This window comes from Triturus cristatus, chromosome 2_1 (assembly GCF_964204655.1).
Source record: "Triturus cristatus chromosome 2_1, aTriCri1.1, whole genome shotgun sequence".
In the NCBI taxonomy this organism is placed as follows: domain Eukaryota; kingdom Metazoa; phylum Chordata; class Amphibia; order Caudata; family Salamandridae; genus Triturus; species Triturus cristatus.
In genome coordinates, this window is record NC_140581.1 from 56,047,503 (window position 1) to 56,073,705 (window position 26,203).

General features: G+C 39.8%; 1 protein-coding gene across 2 annotated transcripts in view; it reads left to right on the plus strand.

Annotated features, from left to right (window-relative positions):
* Window positions 1–26,203, plus strand: part of LOC146863719 (uncharacterized) — a 320,036-nt gene that overhangs the window by 265,363 nt on the left and 28,470 nt on the right. The window lies entirely within an intron of this gene.

The window sequence follows — 26,203 nt, forward strand, 5'->3', positions numbered from 1 at the left end:
CTGATGACATCACTGATGACATCTCAAATGACATCACTGATGACATCACTGATGACATCATCCACGTGATAATTTCATGCATCTTCTCACACCCTAATATAACTTTTGATACACCCACTCTAAATTACAGACTGCCATTCTCAAAACCATAGACACTCCAACATCAATAACTACATACCCACACACTGATTCTTAGCTGTACACACACATCCACTCAGTCACTCATACTTATTGTCACTCAGTACAGGACTATCATATGCGCTCATACACCTATATAGAAACTCACACACCGCAACTCATCCATATACTCACACACTTAGTAAGTCATGCAAATAATTAATCACACTGCCATTTACTCACTTATACAGTTATACACACACCTGCTCACTTACTCATACAAATACTAGCACATACTTACGCTCCCATACAATTACCGATACAAGCACAGACTCATCCATACAGCCACTCTCACAATAACACACTCTCACTTTTAGCCATTTATATACTCCAACACACACATATACTGCCTTTCACATATGTAGTTACTAACAGATATACAAATGAGATATACATTCACTCACTAACACACCTATACACACACTCACCCACCCATACAGTCCATCACACAAGCACTCTTGAAACCATGCACACAGTGAATCACCCACTCACACATCTATGTACAGAGTCACATATACCCAACCCACACAAACACTCAGGTAAACCCATACAGATACTCAGACAACCAATAAATAACCCATATAGACACTCATGTAGGTATTCACAAACCCATGCAGCCACTTACACACCAACAGACAGACAGATACAGACATTCACACAGTTTTCTTACTAACCCATGAATTCAGTAAGATAAGTTAATTCACTCACTTATAGAGTCAGTCACGCACCTACTAAATCATCCACTCAGACACTTATACACCCACTCATTCTTCAATACGCCTTTCCCTATATATTTTAAACATATTTAAAACTTTACAGAAACACAGTCACTGGATGATGTCATCAGTGATGTCATCAGTGATGTCATTTGAGATGTCATCAGTGATGTCATCAGTGATGTCACTGACCATGTCATGAGTGATGTAATATGTGATGTCATCAGCAGTGCATTGCGGGGGCACAAGTTATAGTTAGCTGAACTATCTATAACGGTGGAATTTCTATGGTTTTATACGAGTGAAATGTCCAACTAACTATAACTTTCCCTAAAACCTATGTTTTTTTCAGGGAATATATATATATATATATTCACTGAAAAAACCATAGGTTTCACACACGTTATACTTAGGAATTAGCATTTAAAAAACCTTGCAAATTCACTGAAAAAACCATAGGTTTCACACATGTTATAGTTAGCTGTACATTTTACTGATAAAAAACCAATGAAATTCCCCCGTTATAGTTACTGTAGGTAACTATAACTCACGCGACCGTAATCCTCTGCTGATGCTAATACTGTATTTAGACACTTATTTGCCCATGTCTTCTTCCATTAAATTTTAGCTATACATATATTACAAATATTTTTTTTTCATAAAGACACATATGTCATCAGCAGACGATTACGGTCGCGTGAGTTATAGTTGCCTACAGTAACTATAACGGGGGAATTTCATTGGTTTTTTATCAGTAAAATGTACAGCTAACTATAACATGTGTGAAACCTATGGTTTTTTCAGTGAATTTGCAAGGTTTTTTAAATGCTAATTCCTAACTATAACGTGTGTGAAACTTATGGTTTTTTCAGTGAATTTGTACGGTTTTTTAAATGCTAACTTACTTTACGCCATTCGTGGCGTGCGCGCCCAGTTAACGCAGTTCGTTCCGTGCGCGGTGCGCTTCGCGCACCGCGCGCCCACTTTACGCAGTTAGTGCCATGCACGCACGGTGGTCACGCGGTGCGCTGTGCGCACCGCGTGCCCACATTATGCGGGATGGGCCATGTACGCACGATGCACTTCGCGCACCGTGCGCACATGGGGGACATATTATGCGCATCGTTGTGAAATGTTTTGTTTATTATTTTCATTTGTTTCATATGCAATGCACAAATGGTGCCCTTTGGGCACCATTTGCACATGGGGTGGGGAGAGTGTGGATCATTTTTTTTTTTAAAGAAATTTTTACCGTACGCGTACGGTAAGCGTAATCGGCGATTTTTCAAAAAAAAAAGAACATTTTTTTTTGGGCCTTGGGGGTTGTTTGGGGGCCCGTATATCACTGCTGGGTGATTATTATCTCAATATACTGCCCCTTTACACATTTTTGGGCTTCATTTATGCTGCCCCACTCAGAGTGCGAGAGAGAAAATGGCGGCCGCCGCTTCCTGGTTTCGGCCGATTCGAATGTTTACTAAGATCTAAGAGCCAATCAGAATCGCGCTCGCACACGTCACCGTACGCGTACGGTAAGCGCACCGTAAGCTGGCTCAGATATATATATTGATTTAAAGGCTATTTTCTCAGAATCTACTGAACAGATTTACACCAAACCTACAAAAGGCACTTCCTTGACCTGAGGACTACCTCTCTGCCAAATTTCAAGTAATTCTGTTCAGCCGTTCGGGCTGTAGCTGTGTCTAAAGGTCCTATGGAAAAATGCATGGGAAAAACGTGTTTTGGGACCCCCCTTTTATCTCAGCCCCCGCTTGAGGAATCCCCCCGAGACTTTCAGGGTAGGAGCGGAGCGTAGCGCCCCACCTATTTTGAAAAATTCGTGAGGATTCGTCGACCGGCGCAAAAGTTATTCAAAATAGAATGTTGCGGATTTCCTATGGAAACGTGGTCCTAACTATAACTACCTACTGGCGACCGCCAGTAGGTAATATATATATATATATATATATATATATATATATATATATATATATAAATAATATTGATATGAACAAATATTTAGTTTGGAAATTTCATGAAGATTCATTAAACAATGCCAAAGTTATAAGCAAAACAAAAAATGCTCTTCCTATGGAAACTTGGTCCTAACTATAACTACCTACTGGTGAAGAAGAGCATTTTTTGCTTTGCTTATAACTTTGGCGTTGTTTGATGAATCTTCATGAAATTTCCAAACTAATTCTTAGTTCATATCAACTCCTATGTTGAAAGTTTGGGGGTGATTCGTCAAGGGGGGACGAGAAAAAAGGGTGGTCCCAAAACGTGTTTTCTCCATGTTAATTTCCATAGGAAACTTAAGACAAGGCTACAGGTCGAACGGGTGAACGGAATTACCCCAAATTTGGCAGGGAGAAGGGTCTTGGTCCAGAAAGCACGCTTTTGTTTATTTGGTGTAACGGATTCAGTTGTTTTGGCGAAATATCGAAATTTACAGAGATGGATATTTGGGAATTCTGCTTTCTGATTGGCTGAGGCGTTTCGAGCACGATCTTGCTGCTTATTGGCTGCGAGCAGTGCGAGCGGTTGCAACTTAGAAGTGTTGACAGCCATTTTGTGATTCCGTTTAAGCAAGTAAGGGGAAAAAAGGGTGAAAAGAGTAGGAAAGAGGAAGGTAGGAGCGCTGTGAGGTGGTTAGGGTGTGCTACACAGGGAGTGTGAAGCAATGTATTCACCCCTACCAGTGTGAAAGTGCTGTTTTGACCCGAGTGAGATGATGCTGAGGTGAGGTGCCAGTACACTCGGGGATGAACCGAGAGCTGATTGCTGTAAACTGATGTGCTCTGGGCGCTGTAACATACTGGCCACTGTAGCATAGCTGTGCAAGTGGTGTTAGTATGGGTTTAGACTATAGCAGGAGTGGGAAGCAAACTACTCACCCCTACTGGTCTGAAGACTCAAATGGAGTCTTTTAGCAAGCAGGAATAAAGAAATATTTGTGAACAATATAATGCAGAATGTTGCAATGCCACAGAAGACAAATGGTGAAATCAGGTGTGTTTAAGAAAGCGGCTGTGTGGGATAAAGCGTTGGAGTGTGCAAGTTATATAAAAAGTGTCTTTATATAAGTGCCATAAATGGAACCACTGGTGCAATAGCTAAGGCATCCAGCTGAGGCAAACTCCAACCACTTCTGCTGTATTAAAAGCTAAGCTTCTGCATCAGTCAATTCCACATTACATGTTACAGTTCCATGTGACATAAACAATACCTATAAGACATGAATGACTGTAAATTGTAGAATGAAAATAAAGGTAGGATACGATTACCACACTGTGCCAACCAGTTCCTAAACAATGCCGTGTTTTTTGATCTTGATCGCCAGTTCGTGAGCAGAGGCTGAGGATGAGCTAATTTGTGTGAAAGGGCTTCTCGGATAAGAGTCAGGCAGCGAGACGTGTGTACAAAGACTACATATGGTTTCAAAATGGATGTCGGGTTTAGACTAATTTAGCCAGTAAATAGCGCATTTGCATAGGCCATACATCATCCATCCCTGGTTAGTGTGGAGAGGTAAGGGTCAATAATGAAAACAGAGTTCAAAAGCCTAAGCATACTTAGAAAATTATTATATGAAAATAGTTCAATTGAAGTGTATTAAAAAATTTAATAGGAAAAAGTTAAAAAAAGTTTGAAAAAATCAATCCAAGAATAAAGTGAAATTCTTCCAAGTCGTGGAGATTGCAGTCCGGAAGTTCTTCAGTGGCTTGAGATGCATAATGTTCTAAGAGGCGATTGTTGCCATCGTGTGAGAAAAGCGAATCTATCTAATTCATATCCTCCAAGGGACAGTAATAGTCCTCGAATGTTAGAGTGATAATTTGAATTGGGAGGCAATCTGCGATGTTGTCAAAGGTCACACATTGCAGGAGAACTTTCACGGCTGCGCAGAAACCCCATTTCACCAGGATATCTTTTTGCGTTGCATCCGCCATTGCTCCACTGCCCAAACAATCAAGTTCATAATTTTCAAGATACTCCATTACCTGCTGGATATCGGGAGCGTTTGCTGGGATGTTGGCAAGGCATAGATCCAGACCTTAAATGTCAGATGTGTTGAAAATTGCATAACAATTCACAAAGTGTAATGGGAGGTTCGTATTTAAAAGGGAGTGTATTTTTCTTGAAGTTTGTGCGTTCCGCAGTCGATAAATTACTTTTGGAGAAGTGAGGGACACTTCTGTTTGAAACAAAAGCACTTTCACTTTGCTTCGTTTAATCAAATCTGTTTTCGAAGTAGGTCTTCAAGGCCAAGTTGAACTTTGGGAGTTACTTTGTGTGTGTGGGAATAGAGATTGTCAGAAGAAGTTATCCAGTTTGAAACAGTAAGGACATACAGAATTCCAGCTCATATTGCCTAGCAGTCCTTGTTATTAAGAACCAGATAACTGCGGTTAGAAAGCTGTGTGAATGTTGTTCCGATTGTGGGAGTTGGCGTGCTTTTAAGAAAGCACGCAAGATTGGGGGCTGTAAGCTTAGAAGCATCGTGCAGTTGAACATTCTTGCATAGTAATGAATGATTGCCATTGTGGTCCCACTTTTCACCTGTGAGAAAAACTTCAGTATCCACTCTAAGACAGCGATATGTAAATGGGAGAAACCACTGCTCGTGAATAAATGTGCTGCCTTATATAATCACATACAACTTGACAAACAACATGTACACCTAGCAGACACAATGACACTATGTACTGTGGGAACCGTGGCTAGCCATGTACACAAACCAAACATGGCATGGCACCTCTGCCACACAATGCAGAATGCAGGGAGAGATGGGAGCAAAGTATGTGCGAAGGTGGCAAGTGATTCTCGATTATAAAAGTATACAATGCAAAGTATTGAGGGGATGTGCTGGACAGACTTGAGTATGCAGAGCACAGACATGTACATGTCAACATACACTGATGGTCTATTGAGTGAAATCGACAGTGGACACAACCATGATCGTACAGTCAGTAGGGAAGATTATGAAAACATAGCGCGTACGTGCCCCCTCCCTCCACCCAAAACTTTAGCGTAGTGGGCTGGCTCAGCGTAAGCAAGGCTAGCGTAGGGGTATGAATAAAAGGCACATTTTTCTGAGTGTGGTTCTCTTCCGAAATGGCTAACATGTCTGTCAGGTCTGCGCAGCTTACACCGCCATGAGGCTGACACTGTGAGCGAAGGTGGCTGCGGGAATAATGCTCTCAGCCTGCTGCTACCCAGAAACCATCATGGCCGCTGCGACGCACATATGCTCCACAGTTCACCTTTCGACACCGTTGTATGTGAAAGAAGGCCCATCACGTGCCAGCGGAAGCTCCTTGGCCAAGGTCTTCAAGCTGGAAAGGCTCCTGAGATCAACGCTGTATACCGCGACACAGGCAGACAGCGCCCAGCCTGAGGCCCAGCACCATGGAGTGCTCTGTATACTACTAACACAGTAGTCCAACAGGTACCAACAGTGGAACAGTGTCTTGATCACACAATGGATGATGTTAGAACTGCATCTGAGAGTGCAGATGAAGGTACTCCTTTCAACCAGCTGTAACCAACTCTAGGTCCCAACAGTGGAACGGTGTCTTGATCCCACAATGGATGATGTTAGAACTACATCTGAGAGTGAAGATGAAGGTACTCCCTTCGACCAGGTGCAAGCAACTCTAGGTACCAACAGTGGAACGGTGTCTTGATCTTGGTCTTGATATTACCTGCTGCTTGGTTTTCACAGAATTCCCTCTGTTGACATGCATCAGACTCTGTGCTTCTGTAGCTAAGTGCTGCACATGATTATTGGGCTTGGCTGACTGCAGTCGCTGGAGTACAATGCGGTACAGCTGGTCTGAACAGTGGAACGGGGTCTTGATCCCAGAATGGACGATGTTAGAACTGCATCTGAGAGTGGAGATGAAGGTACTTCCTTCGAACAGGTGCATCCAACTCTACGTCCCAACAGTGGAACTGTGTCTTGATCCCAGAATAGACGATGTCCGATATTACTTGCTGCTTGGTTTTGACTGAACTCCCTCCGTTGAGGTGCATCAGACTCTGTGCTTCCGTAACTAACTGCTGCACATGATTATTGGGCTTTGCTGACTGCACTCGGTACACCGTGGTACAGCAGGTCGGAACAGTGAAACGGGGTCTTGATTCTGTGATTGAGGATGTCAGACGTTACAGTTTGTGATGATTTGTGTGTACCCGCTCCGATCAGCAACCAACTACGTGCTCCCGAATCCAACGGCACGTGGCTGTGAGGCGTTAATGACCACTGCCTCTGGCTTACACTGCGATCAGCAGGGCTCACAATTCAGATCGAGTGGTGATTCTTTAATTACATAATCCAGTAGGCAACTAACTACAACGTCTATTGAAATATACACAATAGCCTTTTAGTATACTTGCTTGAAGAAGTTTTTTTAAGATGCCTTATAGGTCTAGTACAATGACCAATTTCTTCTTGGTAGTGGTAAAGAACACTGAATAACAGTGTACACAGTGAACAGCAGAGATCACAATTTGAATTTTTTTGATTTATTTATTGCAGAGTTTTGTGTAATTTATTTTGTTGTATTTTGTGAAGAGGAAGTGAGAAAAAATATTCATGGAATTCTGTGCTCACTACTGTCTTCAATTTACACTGCAGACAGCAGTGTTCACAATTCAGATTGAGTCGCTATTGTAGATGACTCAGTCCTGTAGGCAAAAGACATTGCTCCAGTGCGCTCTGTCCGCACCACGCATTCGCATCATCACAGGGTCCGCACACGGTTTTTGGTGCTTCTCGTACGGCAACCTGGGCTGCTCAAGTCAACGCCACGTGGCTGTGGGCCCTTGCTGACCGCTCTCTGGCCTACACTGCAGACTGTGTTTACAATTCTGAATGAGTCGCTATTGCAGATGATGTAGTGTTGTAGGCAACAGACATTGCTCCAGTGCGCTCTGTCCGCCCCACGCATATGCATCATCACAGGGTCCGCACACGGTTTTTGTTGCTTAGATAACAGCAAACAAGACAGCTCAAGTCAACGCCACGTGGCTATGGGCCCTTGCTGACCGCTCTCTGGCCTACACTGCAGACAGCAGTGTTTACAATTCTGATCGAGTCGCTATTGCAGATGATGTAGTGTTGTCGGCAACAGACATTGCTCCTAGTACGGCTCACCAGCAGCATGCATCATCGCTGGCTGTGCACATGCTGAATGCTTTTGATGTGGCTATCTAAGTGCACTAGACCTGATGGACCTTTTATGATACAATCTTTTTGTGTATTATTTCAGATCTACTGCCTGTATATTAGTATACCACAAGTTATGGTTCTTTTACGATAGAAACTTTTCTGTATTATTTCACATCTAGTGTCCCTACCTTACTGCGGCAGAAACTATTGACCCTTTTATTATTGAATCTCTGTGTGTGATCCAATGATTACTGTTGTAGTTGATGCTAGCAGCAACCTTTAGAAAACAAAGAACAGAACGACTGACCAAGGTCCAGCTCAACCAATGCACATGTATCATTAACAGTCAACAAATTGGTGCAAGAACACTTCCTGCACCCGTCGTTCAGAGGTGCAAAGCGAGGCACAATGTTCATCAAAGGAGGGAAGGTGCACTCGTTTGAGATTAAACACAGAATCAGGTAGTCCTAAAAAATAATAATTCTTTCTTTATTCTGTTAATTTTAACATGAACAGCACACAGCCAACACGTTTCGTTCCAAGCAGGAACTTCGTCAGGGCTGCAGTAATCACAAAAAAAACCAGACAATGACAAAAATACATATATGACAACCATTGATACGAACAGATAGTATATAATAAGTCAATCTTAGAAAAGGATGGCCCATAAAAACATACACAAATGTAAAATCATTCTAACATGTAAATATATACATACATATGTAAAGCTCACAAAGACATTACATTGAAAAAACACAACAATTTAAAGAGATTCCTAACATTTAGACAACACTCAATTTTACACACGATTTTTACAAGATTAAAACAAAGGTTTCCTATTCATATTGATAGCAGGAAAAATAATAATAATAAGGGAAAAAAAGGGGGACAGGGAAAAAAGGGAGAAAAAGCAAGAGAATAATACATCCTTCCTGAGGAAAAACCAAGTAGAATAATAAGACACTTGATACACATAAGATCCAAACTATAATAATATATTTAAATCCCATTCTAATTAGTAAAAAATAGGGAGGAAAGAGAGCACCACGCTAACCCATTATCAATATCACAAAAGATTGTTATATCTCGCCTCTATGCACAATAAACCGATAGGCAGCTGAAAACAGTCAAGGAGGGCGTAAGCAGTAGGTTCACAAGATACACAGTATGTCGCATAAAGAAGATAATGACAAAAGAAGTGGTAACTAGTTATATCTCACCTATTTGACTAACGGGTAAATTATCCCAAAACACATTTGTATGATCCACAAAGGAGCCACGTCTCATCTCAAGAAAAGAAGGGCAATAGAAAGTAAATTATATTCCTATAGCTGAAACAGATAGTAAATCAAAAAACCTAAGTCAATAGCTGTACTTATAATAACTGTCATTTGATCAATAATACTGTTCTTACAACTAAGAGGTCTCACCTAATAAATATACAGCCTTGCAATACCAATAGAAGATGACCAATATAATGGAACTTATTGCAACAGAATCAATGTAATCAGAATCAATGTAATATGTAATCAGATATCTGAAAGAAAAAGCAATACAAATATGAAAAAAAACCATATATAATGCTGAGTGTCTTAACACGTATCCAAAATTTCATTGAAGAGACATGACTCAATGATTGAACACTGGACAAACATATTTATAATATATGAAAATAATGGCAGATCAAAAGCACTTTACCAAAAGCGTACTTAAATCTTATATTAAAAATATGTATATAAGAACTACAAAGGAGCATATTTTCTAATTATAACTCATTGTGATCAAATATAGAGAATAGTATTTATTCAGTGTTCTCAAAGAAAGGAAAGAATTCAAATGACACATAATATATTAGCCACAAATATGCAAGGACGACTAAAGATAAAATGTACTCACCTTGCATATTTTTATTTGTATATAAGTATATATACAAAAAAGCCCCTCAGGTGGTGATGCACACAAAGGGTAGCGAGACGGGCAGTGGATAGTGAGTGTTATTCTGTATAGGCATTGTATAGAGAATAGTAGAAATAAAGAAAGAAAATATAAAAATAAATGAACCAAATTGGCATCGGTGCACAAAAAGGGACAACATATATCCAAAAATGAATTTAAAATGCCCTCCCTGAAAGACACAATATGTAAAGCGAGCTAAAATAATAGCCACATTGTTTATTGTAAAGCAATTCAAAGATATGGGCGTTAGGTGGACTTGGTATATAGAATCGTAAAAAGCAACATCATCTCTATACGAAAGACAATAAAATGTCCGCGTTAGCAATGACAGAAACTGATGCCAAAAATCAGAAGCCCACACATAATCATAATCATCTGTCACCATATAATAACATGGTACTGAGGAGACCTAAATACTAATGGCTCCAAAGAAAAAATCGCTGCCAACTAATACATGAAGCATGGAGCATATAACTCCCTCCTACCTTCGCGGTGAGCGTCTTTTCCCAGCATGGTAGCTGTAAAGTATCAACCGCTACCGACAACGGGGATCTCCATTTAAAGATAAGGACAAAATCCCGCGTCCAGACGTAACGTTGATCACGTGATGTAACGCGGCCGTCAGCTTCCTTAAAAAAGTGAGGAAGGACAAATGCCTCAAAAACAAGGCGGCCATATTGTAATAAAATATCCTTCAATAAAATGAAGGCGCAGTGATATAATACCTGAGGGCAAATACCACCCTTTCATTAATGTCTTAATAAGAACATTTACAAACATTCCTTAAGCACATAGGATTATATGAAAAATAAAAATGAGACGGAAACAAAAGCAACCTTTCCATGAGGGCTGGTTTACACTCACCCCACACACATCTAGCACAGACATTACTGGATATGTGACCCTGGTAATAAAAAGGAGTCGAGCACATGTGCCCGTACCCACGTCCACTATCTATCTGTGTCCGTGTGTTCATTATCTATGCATGATACTGCGCCTGGGCTGTAACACATTACATTGTGCTGTGGACAGCGTATGCAACCATGTTACCTCTGGCAGTGGGGAAAAGTTCTGTTATGTAGCTTTTAGATGCATGCCTATCACAGGTGAAAAGCTACTTTACAGAGCATGAATATTGATGAAGATGATGGTTGCATGTTGTGTGTATTGTCAGATATATATATACATAGCAAAAAGTTTTCAAAAAAGCTCTGTAAGCAGAAGAGGAGTCTCTCATCAAATGCTGTAGAGAGAATGGCTAAAATATGTGGGGTCCTCCAACTGTTACAATGGGAAATGTTATAAACCAATCAAATGCTTTTCTTTAAGGTCACATGGCAATCGCGCACCCAGCGTGTAAGGCGGCTGAACCCGATGCGATTTTGGGAAAATATTACCATAATATAAGTTTATTACAGTTAGAAATATATAAATGTTTAAAATATTTTAGATTATTGCTTGTTCTCATATACGCTTTAAACTTATTTAGATATAGTTTTGAGATGAAAAAAAATGAGGGAATGGCGTTTCCATATGTCTATGATGTAATACAGGGCCTGGCAGCGTGCACTCGTTGCATACGCAATGCATAGCGGGCGTGACCCCATTCGTATATGACGTAAGGCGCGGCTTGGTACTGCGGACCCATTGCATACCAAAGTAGCAATGTTACACGGGACGCGGTGCTACAAACCCGTCGGATACGAAATGCGCATCCTTTACTAGTTTAGCAATATAGCAATATGGCGGATAGGATTCGCGTGCTGATGGAGCTTGGTACACTACCAGTATGGGACTTCAGTTTTCTCAAAAAGAAAAAGAAAACAATATACATACTTTTTTTTTAAGATAAAAAACATTACATATTTTTCAAATAAAAAAGGATAATTGAGTTCCAAAATATTACAAAAAAATAGAAAAAATATAGGTTTTATAAATATTAAAATATGAAATTAACATTTAAAAAACCTTTGAAATTCACTGAAAAAACCATAGGTTTCTGGAACGTTATGGTTAGTTGGACATTTGACTTATATAAAACCAGAAAAATTTGCCCATAATAGTTAGTTGAGCTAACTATAACTTGCTTGCCCGCAATGCACTGGTGATGACGTCACATATTATATCATTCATGACATGGTCAGTGACATCACTGATGACTTCACTGATGACATCTCAAATGACATCTCAAATGACATCACTGATGACATCATCCACCTGATAATATGATGCACATACTGATGGCCTAATATAAACTTTGTTACAAGCACTCTAAAATACAGACTACTATTTTTGAAACCATACACACAACAATGCCAGATACTACTTACCACCCATTATTTCCTAGGTCTACACTCACATCCACTCACTTATACATGCAGTTAATCATCAATACAGTACTATAAAATGCACTCATACACCTATACATACAGTCACAATCCCCCACTCATCCATAGAGTTACTCACACACCTAGTCAGTCATGCAAATAATCAATCGCATACCCATTTACTCATGTATACAGTTATACACACCAACTGTGTTATTTATACACACACCACATCACTTATTTATGCAGATACTAACACATACTTACTGTCTTATACAACCACTGATACAAGCAGACACTGTTTTATACACCCACTCCTTCAAATACCTTACTCTCATGTACAGTCATTTATATACTCCAACACTCACATATACTGCCTTAAAACATATGTAGTAACTCACACATATACCAGTGAGACATTCGTTCACTCATCAACACACCCATATACACACTAACTCACCCATACAGCACTTCCCAGATGTAGTTTTGAATCCATACAACAAGTGAATCGCCCACTCAGACATGTATGCACAGAGTCACACGCCCGAACCCACCCACACAGACACTCAGGCACTCATACAGATACTCAGACAACAAATCAATTAGCCATATAGAAACTCATATAGCTACTCACCAACCCATACAGCCGCTTATAGACCAACTGAGACACTAATACAGACTTTCACAGTCACTAACCCATATATTCAGTAACACATGTTCAATCACTCACTTATACAGTCAGTCACGCACCTACTAAATAATCCATTCAGGGACTTGTAAATTCACTCTTTCTTCAATACACCTTGGCATAGATATATATGAAAAATATTTAAACTTTACAGAAACACACATTCACAGGATGATGTCATCAGTGATATAATCAGTGATGTCACTGACCATGTCATGAGTGATATAATATGTCACGTCATCACCAGTGCATTGCGGGCGCGCGAGTTATAGTTAGCTCAACTAACTATAACAGGCACATTTTTATGGTTTTATATGAGTCAAATGTCCAACTAACTATAACGTCCCTGAAACCTATGTTTTTTTCAGTGAATATATATATATATATATATATATATATATATATATATTATCTACTGGCGGTCGCCAGTAGATAGTTATAGTTAGGACCGTGTTTCCATAGGAAATCTGAAAATTCTATTTTGAATAACTTTGGCGCCGGTTGACGGATCCTCGCGAAATTTTCAAAACTAATGGGGCGCTCCGCTCAGCTCCTACCCTTGAAGTCTCGGGGTGATTCGTCAAGCGGGGGCTGAGAAAAAAGGGGGTCCCAAAACACGTTTTCCCCATGCATTTTCCCATAGGACCCTTAGTCGAAGGTACAGCCCGAACGGCTGAACAGAATTACTTGAAATTTGGCAAAGAGGTAGTCCTCAGGTCAGGGATGTGCCTTTTGCATATATGGTGTCAATCTGTTCAGTAGTTCCTGAGAAAATTGCAGTTAAAAGTACATAAATATCTATAGCCGCGCACCGTGCGCTCACGGTGCCGTGCGCGAGCGTAATTCTGATTGGTGATTACATGTCAGTCAACATTCGAATCGGTCAAAATCAGGAAGTGTTGTCCGCCATTTTGTGTGTGACAGTGAAAAAGAAAGGTGGATAACGTGAAAAGGGGTCAGGGTACAGAGTTCCTGACCCACTAGCTTTTGTCAGGGGGTCCCTGAAGGGTGATTTTTTTTTTTTTTTTTTTTAAATCGCAGGGTGCGCGCACGGCGAAAAAACATCATAACAAAAATAGAATTAAAAATCAAATTTAAGTGTTTAGATGTTAGGTGGCTCTAAAAAGAGCCGTTGTGTTAATAGAGGGACAGAGGAACAAAAAAATGGCAAAAATTATAGGGTGCTGCACGTGTGCTGCTGTATCTTGCTCTCTATTAGGGGAATGCTGGTGTCCCCATAAGAGAGAAGAGCATTGCACGCATTGCACCGTATATGCACCCTCTTAAACAGATGGTGTATATCTAGAGGAACAGAAGCAGGTGAAGCTGCCGCTGCAGATGAAGTGCTCGGCCGAGCTGCCAATGATGTTCTCGGCTGAGCTGCTGCGGATGTGCTCGGCTGAGCTGCTGGAGGGTTTTCTCTAGCAGCTAGAGCATAAACCACAGGATGTACATCTCTAACGTGCCTGATCATAGTGAAGATACTAAAAGAGTATTTCTTTTTAGCATCTCCTCTTGATAAGACACGATCACAAAGAGTGCAGGTGATTTTTGGAGCATTCACCTTCTTCTGCCCCTCTGGAAATGTAAAAATTTGCCATATAAAAGAGTCTTTCTGTTTCCTCTGTCTCTGTCTCACAAGGGTCTCCTACTCACTCCCAGAAGATAACTGCTGTTCTGCCATTCTCAAGTACTGGAGTACTGGAAAAGCTGCTCAGCTCCTTCTCTCAGGGAATCAGAAGTAGTAATGAGGGGAGTGGGTGTGGTGTTGGAAGTTTCTGGAACTGTGTTGTTTCTTAACCACATGACCTGAAACTACTTTAAACCAATGAAAAGTGTTGTTTCTAAATCACATGACTTGCCGTGCGCGCACGGTGCGTGCACGGTGCACGCACGGAACACGCACGCATGCACGTACGGAGCACGGGCGCGAACGCGCACGGAGCACGCACGCATGCGCATACGGAGCGCGCGTGTACGTAGCACGCACGACGTACGCATGCGCACGTGGAGCACGTACTCATGCGCACTCATGACATCATGACATCAGTGATGTCATGAGTGATGTCACTGACCATGTCATGAGTGATGTAATATGTGACGTCATCAGCAGTGGATTGCGGGCGCGCGAGTTATAGTTAGCTGAACTAGCTATAACATGGGAATTTCATTGTTTTTTTATGAGTGAAATGTCCAGCTAACTATAACATGTGTGAAACCTATGGTTTTTTCAGTGAATATATATATATATATATATTACCTACTGGCGGTCGCCAGTAGGTAGTTATAGTTAGGACCACGTTTCCATAGGAAAACCTCAACATTCTATTTTGAATAACTTTGGCGCCGGTCGACGAATCCTCGCGAATTTCTCAAAATAGGTGGGGCGCTACGCTCCGCTCCTACCCTGAAAGTCTCGGGGGGATCCGTCAAGCGGGGGCTGAGATAAAAGGGGGGTCCCAAAACGCGTTTTTCCCATGCATTTTTCCATAGGACCTTTAGAACGAGCTACAGCCCGAACGGCTGAACAGAATTACTCAAAATTTGGCAGAGAGGTAGTCCCTAGGTCAAGGAAGTGCCTTTTGTAGGTTTGGTGTAAATCTGTTCAGTAGATTCTGAGAAAATAGCCTTTAAATCAATATATATATCTGAGCCCGCTTACGGTACGCTTACCGTACGCTTACGGTAAGCGTACGGCGGCGTGCGCGAGCGCGATTCTGATTGGCTGTTAGATCTTAGTAAACATTCGAATCGGTCGAAACCAGGAAGCGGCGGCCGCCATTTTGTGTATTTCACTCTGAAAAAAAAGAGTGAAAACAAGGAAAGGGGGCAATGAGGAGAGTTACAGACCCCCTAACATTTGTAAGGGGGTCAAAGAAGGACAGAAAAGTACAAAAAAAACATTTATTGATTTAAAAAAAAATCACGGGGTACGCGTACGGTAAGCTTACGGTAAGCGTACGGTAAAAAAAAAAAAAATAGATAAATGAAAAGCAGATTTAAGAGTTTAGAAATTAGGGAGCTCTAAAAAGAGCTGTTGTGTTTATGAAGTCATTTTTTTAGTGGTACCTACAAGTAAGTACCGATGCAGAGTCTAAGGTTCAAGAGGAAGACTCTGTTCCCTTCATCATTGAAGTGCACACCATCTCCTCTATAAATGTCTTGCATGTCATAACGCAAGTTGTTGTGGTAAATGGCACCCATACCATAGTCACGGAGGAAAGCAGAAACAGATTTGTTGACGTGCTTTCTTGCTTTGTCAATCTGTGGACAGAAATGATTGGACCAGTTCCATTTTTGCCTTTGGCATATTTTGGAAAACACAAAGGCAGTTTTAGGGAAAAGTGTAAACAGTTGTGCAAAGGTGTCCTTCATAAGCATTTCCAGACCTACCCCAGTCAAAGTGCCTAGGTCATTGCCACCACAGTGCACTATTATGAGGTCAGGGTGTTGGATTTGAATGAAGGATTTCACCAATGGCATCAATTGGTGCCACTTTAACCCTCTCTGACCAATCCATTTAATGTCTACATTTGGCAAAGCAAGGTCTCTCACCATATCTGTTTTCTCTGCAAACTTTTCACTCCAGAAGACATAGCTGTGCCCTACAATCCACACTGTGAACATCTTCAAAGGAGAACTGGATGCACTCAGGAGGTGTCTTTCAGTAGAATGGCAATAAGAAAAGAAAGACAGTTTGGAAATGGAGGCATACATATTTTTTTAAAACAAAAAGAACTGATTGGCTGTTTCATACCATTCTAGAATAAAAACTAGGCTGTATGTGAAAATTAATAGAAGCATGTTTTGTATTGGTACAAAAAAATGTGTAACCAAAGAACAGTACTATGGATTTGCTGTAAGGTTTGAAAAGTCAAGCACTCTTGCTCTGTGGAATTGAAACATTGTGTGTCGAACTTCTGACCTAACTGCACACAGCAGTGTTCCATGAGCTGTTGCTATGGTAGCAGGCAGAAGTCAAGTTGGGGGAAGGGTACTAGGCAGAAGTCAAGTTGGGGGCAGGGTACTTTTGGAAAAGGGTTGGTTTTCAACCAATAGAAATGTGTGATTACATTTGAAAAAAAGGGGGAAGCACTGAGATTTGAAACTTACATGTATATGTGTGGAAAAATAGAGGGAAAGTTTGCCATTATCTGGTTCTGCTGAGAGGAGAGAGGTGAACACAACAGAGATCCTGGCTCTGATAATCTGCTGTTTGAGTGTCACATTTCTTTCACAACTAACTAATTTTAAAGGTGAGTTTACAGTTTGAGAGGGGATGTATGTGGTAACTTAAGAAATGAATAATAGAAATAGGAATTGTTTTTGTTGTAGTTACACATGGTGGTTTCATAATGTGTCAGTCTGTAAAAGTGATTTTCACTCGGCCCGAAAAAAAAAGAGCAGTAAATGTGCTTTCAAATTGGCAAAGAAATTTCGTTTTGGGACTAATGTGAAAACATGACTCTGTGTGCATAGAAGAATTATAGGCAGAGATTTATTGCGTCTTGCTCTGGTGATTTCACAGTTGCATTAGATGGAAAGGGGGAGCGAATTTTTTGGGGAAGAAGCAGAGGCTTAGCACACACCCATGTGCTTGCCATGTATAGTCATGCACAGTATTTAGAAGCCACTGGGGTTTTCAGGTTTAAGTCTGTAATGCAAATACATTCAGCATCACTAAGGCTGGTTGCCCTTGCTGGAGTGTAGGCAGACACAGAGAATGCACATGGTGTTGGTCTGAAAAAAAAACAGCTTGGACACGTGCAATTAAATAAATCAAAAATAGTGGTTTCATAATGTGTCAGTCTGTAAAAGTGATTTCAAATTGTAAAAAGAGATTTTCACTTGGCCCTAAAAAAAAAGAGCAGTAAGTGTGCTTTCAAATTGGCAAAGAAATTTCGTTTTAGGACTAATGTGAAAACATGACTCTGTGTGCCTAGAGGAATTATAGGCAGAGATTTATTGCGTCTTGCTCTGGTGATTTCACAGTTGCATTAGATGGAAAGGGGGAGCGAATTTTTGGGGGAAGAAGCAGAGGCTTAGCACACACCCATGTGCTTGCCATGTATAGTCATGCACAGTATTTAGAAGCCAGTGGGGTTTTCAGGTTTAAGTCTGTAATGCAAATACATTCAGCATCACTAAGGCTGGTTGCCCTTGGTGGAGTGTAGGCAGTCACAGAGAATGCACATGGTGGTGGTCTGAAAAAACAGCTTGGACATGTGCATTTAAATAAAAGAAAAAAAAGTGGTTTCATAATGTGTCAGTCTGTAAAAGTGATTTCAAATTGTAAAAAGAGATTTTCACTTGGCCCGAAAAAAAAAAGAGCAGTAAGTGTGCTTTCAAAATGGCAAAGAAATTTCGTTTTGGGACTAATGTGAAAACATGACTCTGTGTGCATAGAGGAATTATAGGCAGAGATTTATTGCGTCTTGCTCTGGTGATTTCACAGTTGCATTAGATGGAAAGGGGGAGCGAATTTTGGGGGGAAGAAGCAGAGGCTTAGCACACACCCATGTGCTTGCCATGTATAGTCATTCACAGTATTTAGAAGCCAGTGGGGTTTTCAGGTTTAAGTCTGTAATGCAAATACATTCAGCATCACTAAGGCTGGTTGCCCTTGGTGGAGTGTAGGCAGTCACAGAGAATGCACATGGTGGTGGTCTGAAAAAACAGCTTGGACATGTGCATTTAAATAAAAGAAAAAAAAGTGGTTTCATAATGTGTCAGTCTGTAAAAGTGATTTCAAATTGTAAAAAGAGATTTTCACTTGGCCCGAAAAAAAAAAGAGCAGTAAGTGTGCTTTCAAATTGGCAAAGAAATTTCGTTTTAGGACTAATGTGAAAACATGACTCTGTGTGCATAGAGGAATTATAGGCAGAGATTTATTGCGTCTTGCTCTGGTGATCTCACAGTTGCATTAGATGGAAAGGGGGAGCGAATTTTTGGGGGAAGAAGCAGAGTCTTAGCACACACCCATGTGCTTGCCGTGTATAGTCATGCAAAGTATTTACAAGCGAGTGGGGTTTTCAGGTTTCAGTCTGTAATGCAAATACATTCAGCAACACTAAGGCTGGTTGCCCTTGCTGGAGTGTAGGCAGACACAGAGAATACACATGGTGGTGGTCTGAAAAAAAAAAAGCTTGGACATGTGCAATTAAATAAATTTTTAAAAAAGGTTTCATAATGTGTCAGTCTGTAAAAGTGATTTTCACTCGGCCCGAAAAAAAAAGAGCAGTAAGTGTGCTTTCAAAATGGCAAAGAAATTTCGTTTTGGGACTAATGTGAAAACATGACTCTGTGTGCATAGAGGAATTATAGGCAGAGATTTATTGCGTCTTGCTCTGGTGATTTCACAGTTGCATTAGATGGAAAGGGGGAGCGAATTTTTGGGGGAAGAAGCAGAGGCTTAGCACACACCCATGTGCTTGCCATGTATAGTCATGCACAGTATTTAGAAGCCAGTGGGGTTTTCAGGTTTAAGTCTGTAATGCAAATACATTCAGCATCACTAAGGCTGGTTGCCCTTGCTGGAGTGTAGGCAGACACAGAGAATACACATGGTGGTGGTCTGAAAAAAAAACAGTTTGTACAGGTGCAATTAAATAAATCAAAAATAGTGGTTTCATAATGTGTCAGTCTGTAAAAGTGTTTTCAAATTGTAAAAAGAGATTTTCACTTGGCCCTAAAAAAAAAGAGCAGTAAGTGTGCTTTCAAATTGGCAAAGAAATTTCGTTTTAGGACTAATGTGAAAACATGACTCTGTGTGCCTAGAGGAATTATAGGCAGAGATTTATTGCGTCTTGCTCTGGTGATTTCACAGTTGCATTAGATGGAAAGGGGGAGCGAATTTTTGGGGGAAGAAGCAGAGGCTTAGCACACACCCATGTGCTTGCCATGTATAGTCATGCACAGTATTTAGAATGCCAGTGGGGTTTTCAGGTTTAAGTCTGTAATGCAAATACATTCAGCATCACTAAGGCTGGTTGCCCTTGGTGGAGTGTAGGCAGTCACAGAGAATGCACATGGTGGTGGTCTGAAAAAAAAACAGCTAGGACATGTGCAATTAAATAAATTTTTAAAAAAGGTTTCATAATGTGTCAGTCTGTAAAAGTGATTTTCACTCGGCCCGTAAAAAAAAGAGCAGTAAGTGTGCTTTCAAAATGGCAAAGAAATTTCGTTTTGGGACTAATGTGAAAACATGACTCTGTGTGCATAGAGGAATTATAGGCAGAGATTTATTGCGTCTTGCTCTGGTGATTTCACAGTTGCATTAGATGGAAAGGGGGAGCGAATTTTTGGGGGAAGAAGCAGAGGCTTAGCACACACCCATGTGCTTGCCATGTATAGTCATGCACAGTATTTAGAAGCCAGTGAGGTTTTCAGGTTTAAGTCTGTAATGCAAATACATTCAGCATCACTAAGGCTGGTTGCCCTTGCTGGAGTGTAGGCAGACACAGAGAATACACATGGTGGTGGTCTGAAAAAAAAACAGCTTGGACATGTGCAATTAAATAAATTTTTAAAAAAGGTTTCATAATGTGTCAGTCTGTAAAAGTGATTTTCACTCGGCCCGAAAAAAAAAGAGCAGTAAGTGTGCTTTCAAAATGGCAAAGAAATTTCGTTTTGGGACTAATGTGAAAACATGACTCTGTGTGCATAGAGGAATTATAGGCAGAGATTTATTGCGTCTTGCTCTGGTGATTTCACAGTTGCATTAGATGGAAAGGGGGAGCGAATTTTTGGGGGAAGAAGCAGAGGCTTAGCACACACCCATGTGCTTGCCGTGTATAGTCATGCAAAGTATTTACAAGCGAGTGGGGTTTTCAGGTTTCAGTCTGTAATGCAAATACATTGAGCTTCACTAAGGCTGGTTGCCCTTGCTGGAGTGTAGCACTGTGGACATGGGCTTTTTAAAAAATCTGAAAAGTGGTTTCATAATGTGACAGTTTGTAAAAGAGATTTTCACTTGCCCAAAAAAAAGAGCAGTTTGTGTGCATTCAAATTGGCAAAGAAATTTTGTTTTATGACTATTGTGAAAACAAATGTAGTAATATATTTAAATACAATAAAGGATTTTTTTTTTAGTTTTTTTCAGGTATTGCTGAAGAACAGTGAACAAAATTTAAGATGCCTACAAAATCTCGAGCTCAAAAAACGCTAAAAAAAAAACTATATTTGAAGACAACTGGAGGACCAAAGTTAGTAGAAGATGCTCATGTTGGGAAAAAGAAAAAATCTTCTGGTAAGCAGAAAAAAGACTTTCTTAACAAAATATTCAAAACAAAGAAAAATGTACAAAATGTCTGTCCTCGGAAAAATGTAACAAAACATAGAGAACAGCAAAAAATTGAGAATTTAGTTAATGCAAATATACCTTCTGCAATTGAAAAGTTTAACATAAACAGAAAAACAGCGTTTAAAGAGATACGTAGAAAAATGTTTCAGAGAAGAGTTATGTCCAATTTGATAAAGGATGTAAAGAAATATAAGCAAAAGGCAAAATATTTCAAGAGAAAAAAAGAAATTGAAGCCATTGCAGCAAAAGCATTAGAATTAAAAAGGAAACTATTCATATTAATTTTGAATAGGATGCGTACATTAGATAAAATGGTTAATGTACTGAAATCACAAAGCAAAAGCAAAAGAGTAGTGAACAGAACAAACTTTTGTAAAGTGTTTTTAGGAAAGTGGATGCATAGTTCAAGTAGTGAACCTTTTTTTAATGAAGAGAGCTATTTTCAAAGTAATAGTTTGCTGCATGCAGTTGACACCAGAGGTCGTTCATACGAAGTAAAAAATGGTTGCATAATGGAGAAGGAGATAATGGTTCCAAGAGATGAGGTACAAGTGATGGCAGATGAGGCAATGGGGAGACGTCCTAAAGCCCCAGTGTACACTTGGAATTGTAGTAGTATTTGCACTGTGCGTCAGGAATCTATTGACAGATTTCGAGAGTTTCTAAGAGAATATAGTAAAAAAAGTGTAAAACAAAAGATTAAGGTGCTTCAAAGTCTGGATCCATGCAGAGTGAGAGAGAATACTGGTTTGCAGGGTCATTCTCTGGCTTGTCTATCTAGAAAAGTGTGCAATAGTGTTTTCCATCATTTTAGGATGCTGGCTGTTCATCATACTGAAATGAGAAAGTTTGTGAGACGGTTGTATTTTGCCAAAAGTCCAGCAATAAAGTTAAATGAATTGAATAGGGCTCTGTTCCGAGGAACGGTATCAGATGTAGAGAAGGTTGTTGATGAAATTCAGTTTTGTTACTTTGGTCCTGAACAAAACAGTGCAGAGAAGGACACAGTAAATGAGGCAGAAGTGGAAGAGAATGTAGAACCCTCTGTAAGTAACACATTTAATGATCACATAACAAAATTTGCAATAGTCTCTAATGAAAGACCAAATGTTACTTGTATTTGTTGCCGCAGAACTCATTATAGAAAACAAACTAGGAATGTTGATCTCTACAGAAAGAGTGAAAATGAAGATAATTATAAGTGGATGGATTTTGCCACATATATATTTCTTGAAAATTGTTTTGAATTGGGTGAAGATCAGCGTATTTGTAAATACTGTTACAACAAGTTAGAGGAAAATAGAATGCCGACCAGAGCTGTACATAATAATTTAGAATTGGATGCTATTCCTGCTGAACTTTCTGAATTAAATACATATGAGTCTATACTCATTCAATGTGTTCATCCGTTTCAGACCATAGTACGTATGGAGCCCAAAACTGGTAAATTACCTCCTTCAGATTTACTGAGAGGTTTAAAAGGTAGAGTGGTGTATTTGCCCTTGGATTTGAAAAAAAATATGGAAACTATTGATGCGGATACTTTGGAAACTGAACCATTAATTATTCTGGTTAATGGTGTACCTACAAAGAATAAGAAGATTTGGCAGGAGCTGGTAGATGTGCGGAAAGTACAAAGAGCAAATTTGTATTTGAAAAAAAATAACAAATGGTATGAATCAATTTATATAGAAGAAGAAGAAGAAGAAGAAGAAGATTTTCAAGAACACACAGAAACACCAACTGGACAAATTGAAAAAGTGGACAAGTCAAAGGAAGAAGAAATTTATGAACATTTTAGCATACATCCTCTCCATTCGAAAGAAGTTATGGGAGACAATATTGATCTCTTTCAGATGAAGAAAGCAAAAGGAAATCCCGTGAGTGTATGGGAGGAGAGCTTGGAAGCTCGATGTTTTCCCCAGCTGTTTCCTAAAGGAAAAGGAGGACGATACGATGAACGTCCAGAACAGATTCCAGCTTCAGAGTATCGGACTACAAGACTATATGCTGAAGATCCCAGATTTCGACAAAGTATTCCTTATTTGTTCCATCTTTTATTTGAAAGCGACTTGTCTGCACTGTCTTATGCAGTAAATCACATTTTAAAAAGTGGAGTACATTTACAAAATGTGTCTGCTAAGGATTTTATGGAGAAAGTGCAGCACCGAGATGATCATTTGGAAACACAACTGATCAATCTGATGGCTTGTCAGCGTGGGACAAATGAATATTGGTACCGACGCCATGGTGAACTAAAATGCATGTTACGCAATTTAGGAACACCAACATGGTTCCTTACCCTAAGCTGTGCCGAGTACGCTTGGGATGATTTACTGGATTTTCTACGAGAGGCCAATTCAAATATTAAAAACATCGAATACAAGACAGCAGGAGAACTGTGCTCATTGGATCCGGTTAATGTTTGCAGATATTTCAATCATAGATTTGAGGCTATGATGTCCTTCATCTGCAATAAAAAAAATCCACCCCTTGGAGAAGTAGTGGATTTCTTTTGGAGAAAAGAGTACCAGGCAAGAGGTGCTCCTCATATTCATATGCTGCTGTGGATCAAGGATGCCCCAAAGTTTGGAACAGATACTGATGAAGCAGTGTTATCTTACATTGAAGAATATGCAACATGTGGTATACCAAAAAGCAAAGAAGAGAACAAGTTAAAGGAGCAAGTTCTACGTTTCCAAAGTCATCGGTGTGGAAAATACTGTCGACGGAAATACAAGAGCAAAGAAAAATACTACACTAAATGTCGATTTGGATTTCCTAGACCTGTTCTTTCAAATGGAAGAGTCAACAGTTTTATGTCAGCTGTGAGACATACTATCACAAGAAAATCACCTAAGAATACCTACAACCTTAAAAGAAAAGAAGAATCAAAAAATATAAATGACTACAACCCAGTCATTTTATCCATGTGGAACGCTAACATGGATATACAGTATGTAGCTGACAATTCCATTGCTGTTGCACGATATGTAACGTCTTACATTACGAAATCAGAAAAAACAGAATTGAAGGAAATGTGGGAAGAGATTTCTCACGAGAAGACTGTCAGTAAGAAGCTGTACAGTTTCAGTTTGAAGATGTTATCGCATCGAGAAATTGGATCCTACGAATGTTCAGATAGGTTATCTTCTGCAAGTCTCTACTCGAAGTCAAGAAGAATAATTTGGGCAAGTTTAGGCCTTGCAGCAATGAGAAATCGGGTACTGAAATCTGTTGGAGAAATTGAATATTTGGCCGAGAATGACCCAGAAAGTACAGATATATTGAAAACAAACATGTTGGACACATATTATCCCAAGAGAAGTCATCATCTGGAGAACATGTGTCTCTATGAAGTGCTGCAGAACTACATTTATTCACGGAAAGCTGCAGAAGACATCAACAGTGGAAAATATAAAGTTGTTGGTGAAGAAGGATGTTTGGTGAAGCAAACCAAAGGAAGTTTGATAAATCACCGGAAGCTGAGTTGCGACACAACCGACAAGAAAGAATTTTACTACTTGGCTCTTTTACAGTTGTTTAAACCATGGCGTACAGAGGATGAACTACTGGGAGAATTCCAGAGCTATGAAGATTCTTTTAATGCTTGCAAAGACAGCATACAATGCAGTACATTCTCAACTTATCTGCAAATGTTAAATGAAGAAATAGAACAGGAAACTACAATTGCAGCAGAAATAGCTAGAGACAGTTCTCAGGACAGCCAAAGTTCAGGAACATACAGTCAAGATCCCCTAGGACAACCAATCGTTGAAAATGAAGCATCAATAGCCATGAATGAAGTGGAAACGGCTATGAATCAAGCTCAAGAAGAATTTATAGACTTACAAAATTTGGAAAGACAACTGAATCAAGAGCAGCAACACATTTATGAAGAGATCAAAAACAAAATTGATCACGGATTTCTACATATAAAAAAAGAGTGCTCATGCACATCATTTCATCCAATCAGGATGTATGTAAGCGGACAAGCTGGCACTGGAAAAAGTTTCCTAATTAAAGTCATCAGAAGCTACCTAAAGCAAAAAACGGATTCTACTTTGTCTTGTGTGGTTACTGCTCCAACTGGGTTAGCAGCATATAACATAAAAGGAATCACCTTACATCGTTTGCTAATGTTACCAGTGGAGCATGAGAACAAAATACAATTCAACAAGCTAACTGGAGAAGCATCCTTGGAAGTTTCAAGAGTATTGAAGAAGATGCAAGTTCTCATTATTGATGAGGTGAGCATGGTATCAAACTTAATGCTTGCCTTTGTGCATTTAAGAATGCAGCAAATTTTGAAGACAGACTATGACGTGTTATTTGGTGGAAAACACGTCATAGTTTTTGGGGATCTTTTGCAACTTACTCCAGTTAAAGGACAACCAGTGTTTAATACTGTGACACATGAAGACACGAAGAAGTCATTGGGAAGCATTGGAAATACAAATATTTGGTCCTTCTTTGAGTACAAGGAACTTACAACTAATATGAGGCAAGCAAACGATGAAGAATATGGAAGTATTCTGAAAGATATCAGAATTGGACTACTCACAGAAGTTGGGAAAAAAGCATTACAGAGTCGGCTGCTACATAATTTATTTCCAAAGGAAGAAATAGTTGCAGAGAAAATATACAAGAATATTGCAGAAAACAAAAGTGTCATCTGCTTAATGCCAACTCTACGTGAATGCTCAATATTTAATGAGGAGCTTTTGAAATTGGAAAAGGAAGAGATCAGGAAATTGGAAGCAGTGGACAAAATTGAGGATGGAAGAATTACTGTCACAGTAACAGGCAAATTGAAAAATAAATTGGACTCACTAGAGAAGAACATCTCCAAAACAGCAG